Source organism: Rousettus aegyptiacus, unplaced genomic scaffold (assembly GCF_014176215.1).
Source record: "Rousettus aegyptiacus isolate mRouAeg1 unplaced genomic scaffold, mRouAeg1.p scaffold_m13_p_3, whole genome shotgun sequence".
Taxonomy (NCBI): Eukaryota; Metazoa; Chordata; class Mammalia; order Chiroptera; family Pteropodidae; genus Rousettus; species Rousettus aegyptiacus.
This window is the reverse complement of record NW_023416306.1, coordinates 126,124,244-126,144,012: the sequence shown is the minus strand read 5'-3', so window position 1 is coordinate 126,144,012 and position 19,769 is coordinate 126,124,244. Positions and strand designations below refer to the sequence as shown.

At 37.4% G+C, this 19,769-nt stretch overlaps 1 long non-coding RNA gene across 3 annotated transcripts in view; it reads left to right on the top strand.

Annotated features, from left to right (window-relative positions):
* Positions 1–19,769, top strand: part of LOC107517616 — an 84,745-nt gene that overhangs the window by 48,267 nt on the left and 16,709 nt on the right. Inside the window, exons 2-5 of one of the 3 annotated variants that reach the window (XR_004950107.1) lie at positions 3,514–3,686; positions 12,782–12,828; positions 13,726–13,882; positions 15,253–18,952. This is a non-coding gene — a long non-coding RNA (uncharacterized LOC107517616). Of the gene's footprint in view, positions 1–3,513; positions 3,687–12,781; positions 12,829–13,725; positions 13,883–15,252; positions 18,953–19,769 lie in introns of those variants that run through there. The other 2 variants (XR_004950106.1, XR_004950105.1) reach the window with 2 other exon arrangements.

Sequence of the window (19,769 nt, the reverse complement as noted above, 5' to 3'; positions counted from 1 at the left end):
CTGGCTGAGAATTCTAAGGACATTTAGTCCTAGCTATCATTTATAATCAGACACAGATAGAGACCCACACAATTGGATTTTTATGATATGTAGGTGTAAGATGAATAAAATAGTTAAGAGTGAGCTTTAAGTTTATATCCTGAGCTACCGAATTGTCTTTGTCTATTCAGGCTGCTATAACGAAGTACTGGGTATCTTACACACAACAGGGATTTATTGTTCACAGATCTGGGGGCTGGAAGTCTGATATCATGCAGCAGGGGGTCACCTGGTGAGAGTCCCCTTACTGGTTCATAGCCAGCATCTTCACATGACAGAAGGAGTTAGGGAGCTCTCTGGAGTTCTTTTATAAAGGCACCAATCCCATTCATGAGTGCTCCATCTTCAAGACTTAAGACCATCCTAAAGTCCCCACCTACTAATACCATCACTTTTGGGATTTAGGATTTAACATGGATTTGGGGAGGACACATTCAAACCATAGCATGGGTGAATGGTAAAGCCAGTAGCTGCAGTGGGGAAACTATGGGAGAAACAGTTTTGAGAGATAAGATCAAGTTCTATCTTTAAAATGTTCAGCTTGAAATGCTTATTACACATTTAATGGAAATGTCAAATAGGCAGCAGAATATGTTTCTTAAGTCTGGAGTTCAGGGGCAATGTCAGGGCTGGAAGATATGTAGATCAGGGAGTTTCTGACAGATAGAATTTAAAGCCATGGGACTGGATAAGATCTTCTCCTAAGTGAGTAGGTATAGTTAACAGGAGAGGTTTTAACAAATTTAAAAACTGGGAATAAGAGGAAGGAGCTAGCAGACTAAGACAAAGCCTATTAGGGATGTAGGAGGAGGACTGAGATGATACGTTGACACAGAAGCCAACTGATTGATGGAGTCAAATGCTACTGAGAGGTCAAGTGAGAGAAGGTGTGGGCATTGTTCAGAAGATTTAGAGAGATGGGACTCATAGCTGATACTGAGAAGAATGGCTTAGTAGAGTTGTAGAGAAGAAAATGTGATTGAAGAAGATCGAAAAAGAGACTATGAAGTGAGAAGTATTGACAACTCATTTTGGAAATGGTGATGCAAGTTGACCTGAGAAGCAGAAGGGGGTACTTGGAAGAAAGCATAGATTTTTGGAAGGACAGATTTATTTTAAGATGGGGGCTATTATAGCATGTTTATACACTGATGGTACTGTTCACAGTAGAGAGAGGAAATGTGGAAATGTTGGACAGAATGGATGATGAAAAGAGCAAAGCCCTTGAATAGGTGAGAGGGGATCCAGGGCTTAAGTGGTGACATCTAAGAGAACTTACACTCCAGGACAGTTCTTCTGTCACAAAGGAAGGAAAGGCAAAAATTATAAAAGTGATGATGGGAAATTGTCATAGTTATCTTCTGATTGCTTCTGCTTTCTTAGAAAAAGTAGAGATGAAGTCTCTTTTCACCAGCTCCTGCTAGCCCAGCAAGTGAGACTATACTGGCAACTCAGAATCCCATCAATTTATCCTGACAACTGAGTTAGAAGAACCCAAGAATCTTATGGAAGGTTCTGGATTTCCAGCAGTGCCACAGCCAGCTCTGTCCAATAGAAAGAATGCCAGTTAAAGAAGCAAATACATGATAGTCCCCCACCTGAATTCAGAACCCACCTGAGCAAGTTAAGGCTTTTCAGCCACCCAAACTGGACAACACAGTTTACTGGAGTGTGGAGTGGAAAAAGAGCAAGTTCTGGTTAAAATGTCCACCACCATCAGGCTGAGGCTGCTGGCAACCTATAAAAAAGTCAAAAGAACTACTAAAATTCTTTAGATTCTGTCTATACTGTGTTTCTAACCTACTCGTTCTGAGCAGTTTTCCCACTTTGTCCTCATATTTGGATATTTTGGCATTAAGTGGTTTTTTATTTCAACTTCTTAAGTTGCGTCCTCTTGAATCTCTACCTATTCAGCTCCAATTAACCTCAGACATGTCCCAGGCTCCCAACTATGATATTGCCCTCCTAGCCTGCCTGGATTCTTCTTTTTAGTGGGGGACGTCCTCACACACACAGGAGAACATGTAAAATAGATTTTTAAAGGATAAAGTAATGTTATTGATTAATTAAAACAGCAGCAGCAATAACAGAGCTTTCTGAGCAAAATTTGGCCATCCAATCCTCTACCCATCTCTAGTTGCCCCCTTCAAAAAAAAAAAAAAAGCCTTCTAAAGGAATAACACAGCCCTTGGGAAAATGAGTGAAAGTATGAATAAATTAGGGTTTGGAGAAGATGAGAATAAAGAAGGTTGTTTTCCCATGAAAGACCCTCACCCCCACCCCACAACACACACACACACACACACACACACACACACACACACACACTTGAATTAAGATATTTAAGTAAATGAACATCTAACTAAATAGGAGTCAGAGTGAATATTTACATTTCTATATAATATATGACTAAACAAATGAGGTGGCTTTAAAAAACAAAACAAATAACCCTTATATTGAAAGCCAGACACCTAGTTGGTCATGTGCCATGACTCAGAATGATTTTGAAACTTCTTGTTTGGAAGTACCTTAGCACTCTTTATAAATAGGGTGATCAACCATCTCAGTTTTTCCAGGACCGAAGGGTTTCCCAGGATGTAGGAATTCTAGTTTGAAAATTAAGACAGCCTTGGGTAATTTTCCTGGTTTACCTGGAACTAAGGGAGATTTTCAGTTCTCAAGGTTTGAATGTTCCAAGCAAACTGGGTCAAGTTTGGTCATCCTATTTATAAGCTACATGAGAACCACCAGCTCATTGTTTTGTAGTCATAACTGTGTCACTCAATTTGATCCCCTTCTTATTTTTAAAACTTGGCCCCAAATGTTTCTTGGCTGTTTCAAAAGATCAAATTTATCTTCATCAAACAAATATGTGGAAGCACTCAGAATAGTCTTGAGTTCGGAAGGCAATTTTAAAAACTTTCCTTCTTTCTTTCCTCTTCGTTCCTCCTTGCCTCTTACCTTCTCATATCTAGGTCACTATGTAAAAGTATATAGTACTAGTGGTAGATATGACAGACTCTTTCCTTGACTAAACTTTACTTAGGCTCCTCTGAACCCTCTTGTTTAGGTCTCTACCTTGGCCTCTATCCATCTTTGGCTTGTTCAGCCCAATTTTAGCAAGAATCCTGCGAAGTTAGTTTAGCAAGAATCTTGCTACCCTTGGTATCTGATCACCCTCAATATCTGATCTAATTCCTTATCTCCCACTCTCCATATCTGATCACCTTGGCCTACCTACAAAGAGAATATCTTATTAAGTTGGTTTAGTAAGAATACCCCTACTTTTAATTACTGTTCTGAATAATTTTCCATTCATTGACCCCCTCACTCTGCTCATTGGCTATGAATCCTTAGCTGTCTTTGCTGTCTTTGTTTTAATCTCTCCCCGACTGCAATGAGTGATTTCAGTAGTCTCAAATAAAGTCTTCCGTACCATGTTAATAAGTGTCTGAATAATTTTTTCTTTAACAGCTATGGTGCCATGAATCAGACAGGATTAAAGTCATCATCGGACACCTGGACCTTTCATCCAAGACCTCAAGTGTGCACTTTTGAAGCCTTTGTCTCACTCCTGACTGATTGGGGATCCATAGGCAAGTCCAGCTCCTGAGCCAGTACTCTGGATGGCAGTCTGTTGAAGCCTGGTAAGGACAGATATTGATTCTTAAAATTCTGAGTATACTCTCTAAGGCTGGGTCAGAGTCCCAGGATTCTTTGGTTGAAAACCTGTTTGAGCAAGCATCTTTCTGAATGGAAGTCTGGGACCTTTTTGAGTGGGGATTTACTCCCTTACTCTCAAGCGGAAAATTCCTGGCCTCTACTCTAGAAGCTGGGTTACAGTCATAGGCAAATGGGAGGTTAGGTTGGCATCCAAGGCTTCTTTGTTTACAAAGTACCATGTGGTAAGAACCTGCAGTTTCTCAGTGGGCTGAAACTTCATCTCATACCCCTGCTGACCATATGCTCCACTACCACGACACTAACTGTTCACGTTCTCCTTGTTTGAATGATTTTACAAAGCATAATTTGGAACTTTGATGACTTCCCCAGCTGGTTCCCCTGACTTCTCCTTTACCATTGTTCTGTTTCTCCTTCCTCCTTTTATCACTTTCAGTCTTCCCTTCAGTTCCCTTAGGTCCTCTAATATGAATACCTTCAAGGCCCTACTTCCTACATCTCTGTCTAGTCCTGCAAGACTTTTCTCTTTTCACTTTAGCCACTCAATTCCATATAGTTACTTGAACTTTAGGTCCCCTGTGCCCCATTGAGGGCTCCCAAAAGACTAAGGGTACCCCAAAAGAAACTATATGTCAGGGAAAAAGAAAATCTTAAAAGCCTCCACCGCAAATATTGGTAAAAAGCATTAGCTCTCATCTTGATCAGGTAACCTTAATTTGTTCCATTTGTAAGAAACACAATTTAGGTAAAAATGTAAAATGGAGTCAAGATGAGAGCCAACTCTTTTGCATAAACCAGTGAGCTTTATATTGCTATATTTATCTGACTCATGTCTAAAATTTTAAAATGAAAGCTATAAGGTCTCTATTTGCATTTGTATATTTATGTATGTATATTTGTATATGTATGTTATGTATATGTGGTATTTTTCTACCTCTAGATGGTATTACCAAAATAATTTATAAAATGTCATAAAGGAGCTCTATTCTATGGAAGACAGATAAATAAGTGCTTATATAAATTAAATATTCTGAAAACTCCCCAAAATATAGAAACTGATCCAAATGCTTTTCAAGTTTATGTAATTTGGGAAAATCTTGGTAAAAAAAAAAAAAAGTCTAGTTTAATATTGTTAATAAAAATAGCAATGTCTTCTGAATTATCAGCATTAAGTATAATACCAGCACATATTTTGTATTTAACTTTTTAAAGGTTTCTTTGCTTTATAATTTTTTTGTTGCTTGCCTAACATGCATGCGCTATAAAAATAGTTAACAGGAAAACAAGTTGAGATGATGGGTACTTTCTTTTAATTTTGAAATATATCTGCTTAAAAATAGTTTCTAAAATCTTTTTGGTAACTTGCAACCTTAGAGTTATTCTAAGTTAATTAGTAGATATTCATTAAATATGTAGATCATTTCTAAATAAGCGGAACTATTAAACCTTAAATTACTAAGCACAAATTAGCTTCTTATTTTTACATGATACAGAGAGCCTAAATATAATTGAGTAGGTTAATAAGCATCCTCTTTTTGACACATGGAAAAACCGTACTATCAGGAAGCATATACCTATACAAATTATGAGGTGGTATATTCATAAAATTTGCTAATGAGCCACAGAATGCTGGTTTATAATAGACAATTCACAATTGAATACATCATAGTTTTATATTAAAAAGTTTACTAATGGTTAAAAATTATAATCAATATCTGTAAACAAAACTACTAGAAACAATAAGAGTGAAAGGAAACAACTTCGTATGAAAAGCATGTAAGGAAAGTAGAATGTATTTTGATAAGAAAAGTATACAAATTATGTTGAATGGGTTTTTGTTAGGAGAACAAGTGAGTAATTTTGTCCTAAAATAAAAGAGGAAAATATAGGACAAAAAAAGAATAGATATAAAAAGTTGTAGAAGGTTTGTAGGAAAATAATCTTGGAAAAGGAATCTTGTCTCATGTGATCAACAGTAGTTGAGATTGTATAGATTTATTTAAAGGGTATTTTTTTTTTACAAAATGAATTATCATATCAAAAGTACACTGAAGCAAAACTAGAATTTGGTTTTCTCTGTTGAAATAATAAAGTTTTCTTAGAATTTTGGTCTGCCCTTTTGAAAAATATTTATATTTGTTTTAAAATTATATTTGATGTACAATTTTATATTAGTTTCAAGTGTACAACATAGTGATTAGACATTTATATACCTTATGAAGTGATCACTGTGATAAGCCTAGTGACCATCTGCTGCTATACAAAGTTATTATGATATTATCGACTGTACTTTCTATGTTGTACATTACATCCCTGTGATTTATTCTATAGCTGGAAGTTTGTACTTCTTAATCCTCTTGACTTTTTTTGCCCATTTCCCACCCACTCCCCTCTGGTAACCATCAACTTGTTCTCTGTATCTGTGAGTTTATTTCTGTTTTGTTTTGTTTGTTTGTTTTATGTTTTAGATTCCACATATAAGTGAAATCATACAGTTTTGTCTTTCTCTGTTTGACTTATTCACTCAGGATAATACCCTCTAGGCCTATCCATGTTACAAATGTCAAGATTTCATTCTTTTTTATGGTTAAGTAATAGTCCATTGAGTATATATACCACATTCTTTATCCATTCACCTATTGTTAGACACTTAAGTTGCTTCTATATCTTGGCTATTGTAAATAATGCTGCAATGAACATAGGGGTGCATGTATTTTTTTAAATTAAGTTTATTAGGGTAACATTAGTTAATACAATTATATAATTTTCAGATGTACGTTATCATTTGACATCTGTATATTCTATTGTGTGTTTACCACCCAAAGTCCAGTTTCCTTCAGCTACCATATATTTGATCCCCTTTACTCACTTCACCCTTCCCCTCTAAACCCTATGTTTGACCCCCTTTACCTTATCTACCTACCCCCTCCTCCCCCACCCCACTAGTAACCACTAGTCTATAGTCCTCTGATAACCACTAGCCTAGTCCATGTCCATGAGTCTCTGTTTGTCCTGCTCATTTGTTGCTTTTAGATTTATATCCCACATAGAAGTGATATCATGTGATTTTCAACTTGTTCTGTCTGGCTTATTTTGTTTAGCATGATTCTTTTGAGGTCCATCCATGTTGTCGCTAATGGCAGTATTTCATCTCTTCTTATGGCTGAGTAATATTTCATTGTATATGTGTACCACAGTTTCTTTAGCCAGTCATCTATCATAGGACACTTTGGTTGCTTCCATGTCCTGGCCACTGTGAATAATGGTGCAATGAACATTGGTGTGCAAATATTTTTCTGGATATGGGTTTTCAAGTCTTTGGGAAAAATACCCTGTAGAGGGATTGCTGGATCATACGGTAGGTCAATTCTTAGTTTTTTTGAGGAACCTCCATACTATTTCCATAGTGGCTATATAAATTTGCAGTCCCACCAGCAGGTTCCTTTTTCTCTACATCTTCTCCAACATTTGTTATTACTTGTCCTGTTGATTATAGCTATTCTAACAGGTATGAGATGGTATCTCATTGTGGTTTTGATTCGCCTTTTCTTAATAGCTAGCAATGTTGAGCATCTTTTCAAGTATTTGTTGCCATTTGTATGTCCTCTAGGGAGAAGTGTCTGTTCAGGTCCTCTGCCTATTTTTTGATTGGATCGTTTGTTTTGTTGTTATTGAGTTGTATGAATTCTTTGTATATTTTGGATATTAGGCCCTTATCGGAGGTGTCGTTTGCAAATATATTTTCCCATTCGTATGGTTCTCTTTTTACCTTGTTGATGATTTCTTTTGCTGAGCAGAAGCTTTTTAGTTTGATGTAGTCTCATTCATTCATTTTAGCTTTTACTCCCTTGCTTTTGAGGTCAAATTCATAAAATCCTTTTTAAATCCAAGGTCCTTGAGTTTAGTTCCTATGTTTTCTTTGCATTTTATTGTTTCAGATCTTATATTTAGGTCCTTAATCCATTTTGAGTTAATTTTGGTGTGTGGTGATAGACAACAGTCTAGTTTCATTCTTTTGCAAGTGACTTTCCAGTTTTCCCAGTACCAGTTATTGAAGAGGCTTTCCTTTCTGCACTGTATGTTTTTGGCTTCTTCGTCAAAAATTATTTGCCCATATAAATATGGGTTTATTTCTAGACTCTCAATTCTGTTCCACTGGTCTGTGTGTCTGTTTTGCTGCCAATACCATGCTGTTTTGATTACTGTCACTTTGTAGTATAATTTGAAGTCAGGCAGAGTGATGCCTCCACCCTCATTTTTTTCTTCAGGATGGCTTTGGCAATTCAGGGTCTTTTGTGCTTCCATACAAATCTGATGATTTTTGTTCCATTTCTTTAAAAAATGCTGATGAGATTTTGATGGGGATTACATTAAATCTGTATGATACTTTAGGTAATATGGTCATTTTAACTATGTTGATTCTTCCAAGAACACAGAATATCTTGTTCAATCCAAGAACACAGAATATCTTTCCATTTCTTTGTATCTTCTTCGATTTCTCTTAATAGGGTCTTATAGTTTTCATTATATAGGTCCTTCACTTGTTTTGTTAAATTTATTCCTAGGTATTTTATTCTTTACATTGCAGTTGCAGAAGGAATTATTTTTTCCACTTCTTTTTCTGACTCTTCATTATTAAAGTATAAGAATGCTATAGATTTTTAAACATTGATTTTGAATCTAGAGACTTTATTTGCTTATTGTTTCCAGTGGTGTTCTTGTGGAGTCTTTAGGGTTTTCTATATAGAGAATCATGTCATCCGCAAATAGTGACTGTTGACTTCTTCATTTCCTATTTGGATGTCTTCTATATCTTTCTCTTGTCTGATGGCATGTGCTAGGACCTCCAATGTTACATTGAATAACAGTGGTGATAGTAGATAGCCTTGCCTAGTTCTTGATCTTAGAGAGAAGTTTTTTAGTTTCTCACCATTAAGTTTAATGTTGGTTGAGGGTTTGTCATATATGGCCTTTATTATGTTGAGGTACTTTCCTTCTTTACTGATTTTGTTAAGTGTTTTGATCATAAACGGATGCTGTATCTTGTCCAAGGCTTTTTCTGCATCTATGGATATGATCATATAATACTTTTTATTTTTTAAATTTTTTAATTTGTTTATGTGGTATATCACAGTAATTGATTTGCATATGTTGAACCATCCCTGTTCCTCTGGGATGAAGCCCACTTGATCGTGGTGTATAATCTTTTTACTATGTTACTGAATTCAGTTCTCTAGTATCTTATTTAGGATTTTCACACCTGTGTTCATGAGAGATCTTGGTCTATGGTTTTCTTTTTGTGTGTTATCTTTACCGGGTTTTGGTATCAGACTAATATTGGCCTCATAAAATGTGTTGGGAAGTATTGCCTCCTCTTCGATTTTTTGGAAGAGTGAGGAGAATAGGTATTAAATCTTCTTTGAATGTTTGGTAGAATTAACCGGTGAAGCCATCTGGTCCTGGACTTTTACTTTTTGGTAAGTTTTTGATAATTGTTTCAATTCCCATACTGCTGATCAGTCTATTTAAATTTTCCAGTTCTTCTTGATTCAGTCTAGGAAGGTCGTATTTTTCTAAGTACAGGTCCATTTCTTCTAGATTATTAAATTTGGTGTTATATAATGTTTCATAGTATTCTTGTATGATCCTTTGTATTTGTGTGAGGTCAGTTGTAATTTCCCCTCTTTCATCCCTGATTTTGTTTATTTGTGCCCTTTCTCTCTTTTTTTTTTAGTGAGTCTGGCTAGGGGGTTGTCAATTTTATTAACCTTCTCAAAGAACCAACTCTTTGTTGCATTTATTTTTTTCTATCTTTTTGTTTTGTTTTATTTTCAATTTCATTTATTTCTTCTCTAATTTCGATTATTCTTACCTTCTGCAAACTTCAGGCTTTATTTGTTCTTCCTTTTCTAGTTTTTTAAGATGAAGCATTAGGTTGTTTATTTGGTCTTGTTCTTGTTTTTGGAGATAGGCCTGTAATGATATGAACTTTCCTCTTATTACTGCTTTTGCTATGTTGTACTATCATGATCTTAATTTCTATGTATCTCTTGATCTCTCTTTTTATTTCTTCTCTGACCCAGTTATTCTTCAGTAGCATGTTGTTTAATCTCCATGCATTTGTGGTTCTTCCTGATTTCTTTCTGCAGTTGATCTCTAGTTTCAAAGCATTATGATCAGAGAATATGGTTGGTATGATTTCAACTCTCTTATATTTGTTGAGCCTATCTCTGTGTCCCAGTATGTGGTTGATTCTTGAGAATGTATATGCAGCTGTTTTGGGATGGAAGGCTCTATAAATGTCAATTATGTCCAGTTAGTCTAATGTGTCATTTAAAGATGTTATTTACTTATTGGTTTTCCATTTTGATGAACTGTCCATATCTGACACTGTGATATTTAGGTCCCCTACTACGATAGTGTTTTGATCTGTTTCTCTCTTTAGTTCTGTTAGTAATTGCTTTACCTATTTCAGGGCTCCCTGATTGGGAGCATAGACATTAATAAGTGCTATATTTTCTTGGTGCGTGATTCCCTTTATCATTATGAATTGTCCCTCAGTATCTTTCTTTACCTTTTATAGTTTGAAGTCTATTTCATCTAATATTAATACCACTACTCCCGCTTCTCTCTGAATGCCACTTGCTTGAAATATCATTTTCCACCCTTTCACTTTGAGCCTTTGTCTTTGGAGCTGAGATATGTCTCCTGAAGGCAGCATATGGTTGGGTTTTGTTTTTTGTTCCATTCTGCAACTCTGTGCTTTTTTATTGGTGAGTTCAATCCTTTTACATTTAGGGTGATTATTGAAATATGAGGTTGGTCTTCTTATAGCCATTTTATCTTTTGCTTTCTGGTAGCTCGGTGTTTCCATTGCTTCCTTGTCCTTGAGCTTCTATTTTCTTTATTTTGGTTGGCTTTTGTGGGTTTTCCCTCTGGTCCTTCTTGTTTTATACAAAGGTTCTGAATCTTTGGCGTGTGGTTACCATTATGCATATGTAAAGGATAGTTATATATATATAGTCGTCCATTTTCTTCTGTGGGTGCCTTATCTCCATTAAGCTCCATATTTCCTTATCTCTATTTGTGAATTTGGATCTTTGAATCCTCCCTTTTTAGTCATTGTTATCTTAAGTTGTTCCTATGTATGCTGAACGTTCATTACTATCTTGTTATAACAATTCTCTTCTTATTATTTAAGCTTATAATGTCCTGTTCTTAGTAAGGGTTGCCCTCCTCTGCTTCTATTTGCCTGATAGTCACTTTACTCCTAATAATTTTTTTTTTTTTGTCATTTTGTTTTAGGTGAACTGACCCCTTTCAGTATTTCCCGTAGTGCAGGCCTTGCAGTAGAGAATCCCCTCAATTTTTATATGTCTGGAAAAGTCTTAATTCTCCTTTGTATCTAAAGGAGAGCTTAGCTCAATACATTATTCTAGGCTGGTAGTTCTTTTCACTTAATAGTTTAAATATTTGATTCCATTCCATTCTGGCTTGTAAGGTTTGTGCTGAGAAGTCTGAGGATAATCTAATGGGTTTAACCTTTATAAGTTGCCATATTTTTCTCTCTGGCTGCCTTGAGAGTTCTGTCCTTGTCATTGATTTTTGATAATTTTAGTACAATGTGTCTTGGTGATGGCCTTTTTGGGTTGAGATAATTGGGTGTTCTGTTGACTTTTTGAATTCCAAGCTCCAACTCATTCCTTAGATTTGAGAAATTCTCATTAACTATTTGTCTGAAAATGCTTTCTAATCCCTTTTCCTTTTCCTCACCTTTGATAATGCCCATTATTCTTATGTTTCCTCTCCTGATGGTATCAGCTAGTTCTTGTATTTCTCTTTCATTATTTTTCATTCTTTGGTTTCTCTCTTTTTCCTTCTGATTTATTTCTATATTTCTGTCTTCAATATCACTGATCTTTTCCTCCATTTGGTTGACTCTATTTCCCAAGCTTGCTATTTCATTTTTTAACTCTTGCAGTTGTTCTTCATCTCCAGAAGTTCTATATTGTTCTTTTTGAGGGTTTCAGTCTCCTTGCTTTGCTCATCTAGTTGTTTTTCAGTTCCTGAAATTGAGTTATTTTGAATCTCATTGAATTTTTTCAGAAGTACCATCTTGAATGCTCTGTCATTTAAGTCACATATCTCTATGTCTGTAAGCTTATTTTCTGGAGATTTTTCTCTTTCTTTCTGAGATGCCTTGTCACTTTTGTTGTTCATGGTGTTTAATGGACTATTTTTCCCCCTGGCTATTAATGGAAGTGTATTCTGTGGTTTTTCCAGAAAAATTTATTATAGAAAGGTCTCTCTTTAGCCTGCTGCAAAGAAGGTGCTTTTCTTTTGATTTCCAATAGGTGGCATCTAAGCCTCTTGGATCCCTGCTTACATAAAGTCTTAATAACACCTTTTAAATTTTCTTGTAGATATTTAATTACGCTCGCTACCTTCAGTTTCTATCCCTGTCAGTGTCAGCAACAGTCTCAGCAACGTTTATTCAGATTGTCCTGGGGCTCCGCGGTGTTTGGTCTCAGAAGTTGTGGGGGAGGGGCCCACTGGATTGGGGGGTTGGGGGCTGTGGCTTGGCCTCAGTTTTGCAACCGCAGCCCACAGAAAACAGCTGTTGTTCCTCTGTGATCCCATCCTGCTTCTCTCTGGTCCCGTCCCACTTTTCTGCCATACTTGTTTCTCTGCCTTCTGCCCTGATGACTGGGTCCTGCAGCCAGCCAGCCACAGCAGGAATGTTCAGGGAGCTCGCAGCACAAATTCGCTGCTCCTTCTACTCTCCCCCTCCTCCTACAGGGAGCTCTGGTGGCTGTGAGAGGTAGCTTCTTTATTTCTCCCTGTCCACTGCCTGACACCTGGGGTTCTGACCTGTGGTAGTTCTTATGCTCAGATCCCACGCTCAGACTTGCTGGTGTGCAGTTTGGGTGTTTTTTGTTAAGTTTTAGATGTTCAGCTTATTGTTGTTTCAAGGGGAGAGATCTGGGGACATCTCTCACTCTGTCATGTTTCCAAAGATCCTTGCATGTGTCTTTTGAATTAGTGTTTTTGTTTCTTTCAGGTAAATACTCAGAAGTGGTATTGCTGGGCCAACAGACACATGAAAAGGTACTCAACATCACCAGTCATAAGAGAAATGAAAACCAAAACCACAATGAGATAGCACCTCACACCTGTCAGAATAGTTATCATCAAAAAGACAACAAAGAACAAGTATTGGTGGAGAGAAGGGAACCCTTGTGCACTGCTGGTAGGATTAGAAACTGGTGTAGCCACTTTAGAAATTCCTCAAAAAATTAAAAATAAAACTAACATATTGGTCTTCTCTTAATAAGAGATTGTAAAAGGCTTTTCCTTACCTTTAAACCAGCAAAACAAAGATACTGTCTGTCTTCTCAGAATAATTTCCTGTGCTTTATGTTAACCTTTATTATGTCCTTAATTAATTCACTTTAACAAGAGCTAACATTTTTTTATTGTCATGTTATCTCCTATATTTACTTTTGAATTCTTTTATGGTCACTTTGATCAAATAGGTAGCCAAGTATTGTTTCACAGTGACCTAGGATTGTATTTAGTCAAGTATTCAAACCTTTTGACATTTTGGACAATTTTATTTTTCCAGAATCAAATCCTAAATGAAATCTTGATTCCGAACTGAGCTTAAGATTTCTCAGATGGCTCTTGGAAAATTTCAAAGGATTTTTAGTTTCATATTATAAAAAGAGAGATGCCAAAAAACAATTAGGTTTACTTGATATGTTCAGTTGCAAGAAAAGCATTGTCGAATGAGGGATGCTTTAATTTTCTCTAGGTTATATTTGTATGAATAAAATATTATTAATATAAATAGTTCAGAAATTGTATGAAATTTGTCAATACCCTTGCTGTTCATGATATGTTCTGGTTTAATGGCATCAGTCATAATTTGTTATTTTAAATGTTATATGCTGTAGAAATAATTCCTTTGTCAGTTGAATAATTTTTATTATGAACTCTCTTCAGATCTTTACCCACAGACATCTTAAGCCTTTGGTCATCAACAGAAATTTTTTGTTTTACTCTGACTTTTCTCTGAAAGCACTTGTAATCAGATATAAGCAGAGTGTTTCATCTTCAACAAAGAGGAACTGTCTCCAAGATCCATGGAAAAGACTGACAGGTCTGTGTAATTCAGGCTTTTGATGGCATTGCTAAAATCACTCTGAGATCATACCTTAACTGAGAAAGGATTTCCAGAACTCTAGTGGAAAAGCTAATAGGTTCATAAAACCACTAACCCAAGTCCAAGTAGGACAGGAATTAATTACATGAGACTGAATGAACTGATGAAGTATGATTATGACTTTTGTTTGGAATATTGCTGCTGAATTTAAGGAACCCCTTTCCCTTTTAAGTTATAACGCACAACAATTTAGTAGATAACACTTCTGTAAACAGAAATGAAACATTTATCTCTTCTGCCTGCCCGATCTCTCCAGAATTCAAAAACGCTTATTGAGTGTTCTTATTTTTATGGCAATATAGTTATTTGCATAAGTTCAATAAGAATCTGTCCTCCTTAAAAGACACAATTGAAAACAGTGGTTATATAACCAGTACTTTGACTGGAATGTCATATTTGAGAATGATGTACATAGAATCAGATATGACCAGATAGTTTTAAGCAATTAAGGTTGACTTTATGGAGCCAATGCTTTACAAAGCCCTTTTGGGAAAACAGGCCTAGTACCTGGCTTACAGGCTTCCCAGCCTTACAGGTGAGCACAGGTCACTTACAGGCAGGCCCAGGAAGCTTAGGATATTTTGGGGACCTAAAGAAGAGAGAAATTCACCCAGACCTATAGGTACTGCAGATCAAGTCTGGTGGCAAGTTTCTGGCTTGGCTTCCTAGTCTTGAGAAGCTTTTAAAAGTCTGATTTGAAATTCCTTATAACAAGTTCGAGCAAAGCAAACTTCCAAAGTTCTGTGTGGTCAATTACTATTATTTGCTGCACTTATGTAAATAATAGGTCAGATCTAATAAGAACAGACTTGTTTTATAAATAAGAATAATCTTACTTTGAGTAACTTCTTTGAAAAAAAGGGTGAGTATAGAGAAAAATTTTATGTGTCCATGGAAAATTATAGCACACCCTCATGGGTTATCAGGCCCTGGTCCTATTCATTATCTTTGAGATTTTGTTATCTCCTTGAAAGTTGAACTGAATTCTGCCATCTTGCACATTTCGTCAGTCCTCCATGCCTGGAGATGCTGCTGTGTAGGCCACTCAGGAAGTGTAGTGACAGTTTCACATCTTCCATACTCTGCTCTGGGAAATAGCCATGACTGTGACACTGATGTTTTGCCATCGCCAAAGACATTCAGATTGTAAGGACATCTGTCAGATTGCCACTACTGTCCTCATTCTACCATCTAATGATCCCTCAAGTGCAATATATAGAAATCTCAACTGGCTACCCTTGACTCAGAAACTGGATTTATAGTCTGCTCTAACCATTAATTTATGTTTTTCTCTTTTTTTCCCCTAGAAAATCCCCCTCTTAAATGTCTGATGATTTGCACCATCCAGCAAATATCCTCTAGTCCCAACTGATGGTTCATCTAGCCCTTAATGAACAAAAGGAAACTAACAAGAAATGGACTTATATTGTTCAAATGAAAGAAGACTGTTTCTTCTTTCCTTAAACAAGGAGTGGGACTGACAGATTCGCAGGCCTCCATTTTGGCCTTTTTCTGTCTTTGGCATGCCTAGCCCAGTTTTAACAAGAATCCTGCTAAGTAAGTTTAATGAGAGTCCGCTCAACTGTTGATATCTGATCACCCTCTATGTCTGGTAGAGCTTCTTGCCACCCCCCACCCCCTTGCCCCCGCACCTTTGATGTATAAATCCTTGACCTGCCTTTAGCAGGAATCCTGTTGAAAAAGAATTTCCCTACTTTTTGTGTCTCCTTTTAATTTTCCATCCACTGATCCCTCACTCTGCTTTTGGGCTTAAATCCTCAATTATCTTGCCATGTTAGGAGTTGAGCCTGATCTCTGTCCCCTATTGTGGTAGAGTCAGCTCCTATTGCAATAGTCTTGAATAAAATCTTCTTCACCATTTTTATAAGTCAGAAAATTTTTTTCAGACACATCAGGCAGAAGGGGTTTCTTAGTAAACAAGCCACCTGAGACAATAGAATCAGCATCTCCTCTTTTAAGATCATTTTGTCCTATCTCCCACCCAGTTTTGGAATCCCTCAAACCTCAACTTGTAGCTCAGTACCTTACCCCTTCCCCTTATTTTTGGCTGCTTAACACATTTCCTGGTATTCACTAATTCATCACATGGAACTGAATAAGAACCATTTAATATGATTATCTTCTCCATTAAAGCTGTCATCATAATTAGAGCTGCAGTGAACTGTTTGCCAGGAATTATAACTTCTGCCAAGAAAAACTTGGGTGTCATTTTAGAAAAATTCTTCAGTGGGGGAGGAGGAGATCAGGACCATCTGTGTTCGGATCCAAAGCTGAATAATGAGAAATAAAACCCCTTTCCTCCACTATCTGCCAAACTCTGGCTAGCCCTCCAACTGGACCTTGCTAAAGACTTTAGAATAATTCAGCTGTTAAGGTAGTCCAAAGAGCACACCCTCTCAGGGAATGACAACCATGGAAAAGTTACCCTTTAAGAAGAGAAAAAAAGGCAGCAGCAAATAAAAATTAGGCCTTCATGCATAAGGCTTCCTAAAAGTTGTTCCAAATGGTTTTGTTTGCCACCCCACTGTTTCCAGGGCAACCACCTAAGTCAGGACAGAAGTAGAAGGAGACATGAAGCTAGAATGGGACCACCCACTGCAATTCTCATTTTATCTTGATGGCAAGAACCTTTATATCGACTCGAAGTGTTTGTCAGGCTTCTTTCTGTGAATCACTGGAATAACATTTTACCCTGATGGAAATGTGTCACAGGCTGCTGCTCCCACATCCCCCCATACTGAGGTGTTTTAAATGGCACCAAATATCTCAGGGGAATTTTCTTTGCACTACTAGCTTTGCTTTGTCGCACATTTTTAGATTACACACTGTAAACTATAGATAAAATACATTATGCTAATTTCATCCTCCGTAGCTTCTAGTTATTTTTAGGAAAAGTGTCTTTGAAATTCAGTTTCTCAGGTAAATGTTTAAAATGAAGAGAAAAATAAAATCAAAGCAGAGAGATGCTCAAGACTAAGACTGTAGCCACATTACAGCCTAGCCATTAGTAATGAGCATATCTTGTGTCCAATATGGATTTTAGCTGCAGGTAGTGGAAGACCCCTGAATTGGGCATCGTTAGACTTAGGTGTGCCTTCTGATTCTGCAACTTCTTGGATATGTGACTTTGGAGGAATTTATTTTCTTTCTCTAAGTCTTAGTTTCCTTATCTATGACATGAGAAATGTCCAGCGAGAACTCTAAGGTGTCTTCCACTTCTCATGCTCTATGACCCTCTTGCTAAATTGAGTAAAATGCCCTCAAATCACATAGAGCAGATTATTTTGACTATCTTTAAAAGGAATGAATAAAATCAACCCGTGAGCATTAAAAATTAAGTAGCACCAACTCCCCAACCCCCACCACAGAAAACTGTATTCCCCCCTGACAAAAATGTTTCAGTAGCACCAAAACATTTCCACTTACATTCTTTATGATTTCTTGCTGCACTGTGGTTATTTATCTTTTCACTTGCTGTGTTGGGTATCTCTCATTTGCTCCTCAGATCAAGTCTCCATCATTTTTCACCCGGGGAGGTTTTTCTATATGAATTACAATATAAGCTCTTGTTCTCTGACTGGCATGTGGGTTCTGGAAATGGGCAGGTGACTGAAAGGAGGGCGAGTATGAGGTTGCCATGAGTTAGCCGCATCCCTCAACCAACTTTCACAGCTCCTGGAAGGCATCCTCTCTATATAACTGTCTCCAGGTTTCCATAAGGGCTCTTAGTTCAGGCTGCCATAACAAAGTGCCATAGACCAGGGTGGCTTAAAAACAACAGAAATTTATTCCTCACAGTTTTGGGGCTGCAAGCCCCTGCTTCCTGGTTGCAGACTGCCGACTTCTCTCTGTATCTTTACATAATGTAAAAATGGCTAGAGAGCTCTCTGGAGTCTCTATTATAAGGGCAGCAATCCCGTTCATGAGGGTTCCACCCTCATACCTAAGTACCTCCCAAAGGCCCCACCTCCTAATACCATCATATTGGGGTTGGAATTTCAACATATGAAGTTGGTGGAGAGGTGGGGGAGACACATTCAGTCCATAACATGCTCCTTCTCCTTGCTACTTTAGGTCTGGTGGCACTGTATAACCTCTGTGGTTCTCTGTGCCCTGTGCATATCTTTGAAAAATGGTCTTTATTTGTGTCTCGCCAAATTATCCAGGTTGAATGAGCCATCTATTGCTTGCCTCTACCCTAACTGATACACTAAGTGTCCTTGAGATACAGGTGTGGCAAGATTGGAGAGGCCATGATGTTTATGACTTCAATATATTGATTTACCTTGAATATATACCACCCCCCCCCCACCTTAATTGTGACTCTGAGAGAAGATAAGAATCTCTTTACAGTGCTGCTTGATTATGTAGTACTTGACCTCTGTACATGCTTATATTAGACAGGATTCAGAAGCAGGTAGCAGACACCAGTCTCATAGTTTAAGCAGAAAAGAATTAGATGGAGGGAATCAAATACTCACAGTATAAAAGGCTGGAGGAATGGGCTCTAGGCTGGGCCTCCAGTGATGACTTCCAGGACACCACCACAGAGCTGACCTGTTCAAAGAACTCTCTCTGCAGTAGTCAGGAAGCTGTTGAATCAAAGAGTCCCTGCGCCACCTGCCAGCTCCAAGATCACACGACTTTTGCTACAATTCAGGAATCAGAAAGTTGTAGCCTCAATTGTTGGTGTCAAACCATGTGTACCTGATATGTACCATCAAAATGAAGGCCTGCCTGCCTTCCAACTTCGTTTAAGTTCAGTTTTCATACAAGTACATCTCTTTGGTGGAGTCTAAATCATATACCTAGTTGTAAATGAGTCTAGGAAATAGCAATTTTAATTTCTCAGTCTCTGTAGTATAGGAAGGCACACTAGAAGGAGATTAGGATGAATTGTGAGTAAACCAATCTATTCTGTCAAAAGATTACTTCTGAAAGCAAGTTTCAAATGGCATACTAAAAAAATGAACTTTGGAGTTTTTTTGTTTTTTTTTGTTTTTTTAAAAAAAAAGAGACTAGAATTCACATCTCTGCACTAGGATTTAGTAGCTGCATGACCTTGGGCCAGATGCACTTAATATTACTGGATCTGTTTTTCATCTATACAATGGGAATAACAATGTTTACCTCACAGAATTATCATTAATTTATCAGATTTTTAATACTGTGAATCAGTATAACAAATTTTACTGATTGAAGTTTTGGTTGAATGTTACAGAAATATAATTGATTGGTTAAGCCAAAAAGAAATTTATTAAAGAATATTTGGCAGGTCACAAAATTTCCAGGAGGGCTAGAGAGCCAGGCTCAGGTAGAACTTCCAGAATACCACCTAGAACGGTCATCAGAACTAGCCTGAGGACATTGCTACTGCCTCCATACTCGCCTCCCAGGACTCAATGCTACATTTTCCTCTGCCAGAAGCAATTTTACTGATGCAGGTACTACTGATAGCTCTGTTACCAGAAACTCAACAGTGCCGCCTCTGAAGGCCAAGTGACAGTGGTGTCACTCTCACTGGCAAAATGGATTTCACATGGCATTTCTCCCCATATTAGTCTCTTCTCCAAGGACATATCACAAGAGTGTCTGGGGGTGGGGGTTAGGGGATGGTGGGCAGGGTGTTGACTGAGTCATATAGTTGTTCCCAGCCACAAGGAGGGTTAGGGAAGCACAATTTCTGACTTTTAACTTGAGAAGGAAGGAAACTCTCTAAATAGAGGGAAAGTGTCCCCAAAGTGCTGGGCTCCAGACAGATGTCCACTACACCCTCTCCAAATGGCTAAGTCATGGTGAGGCA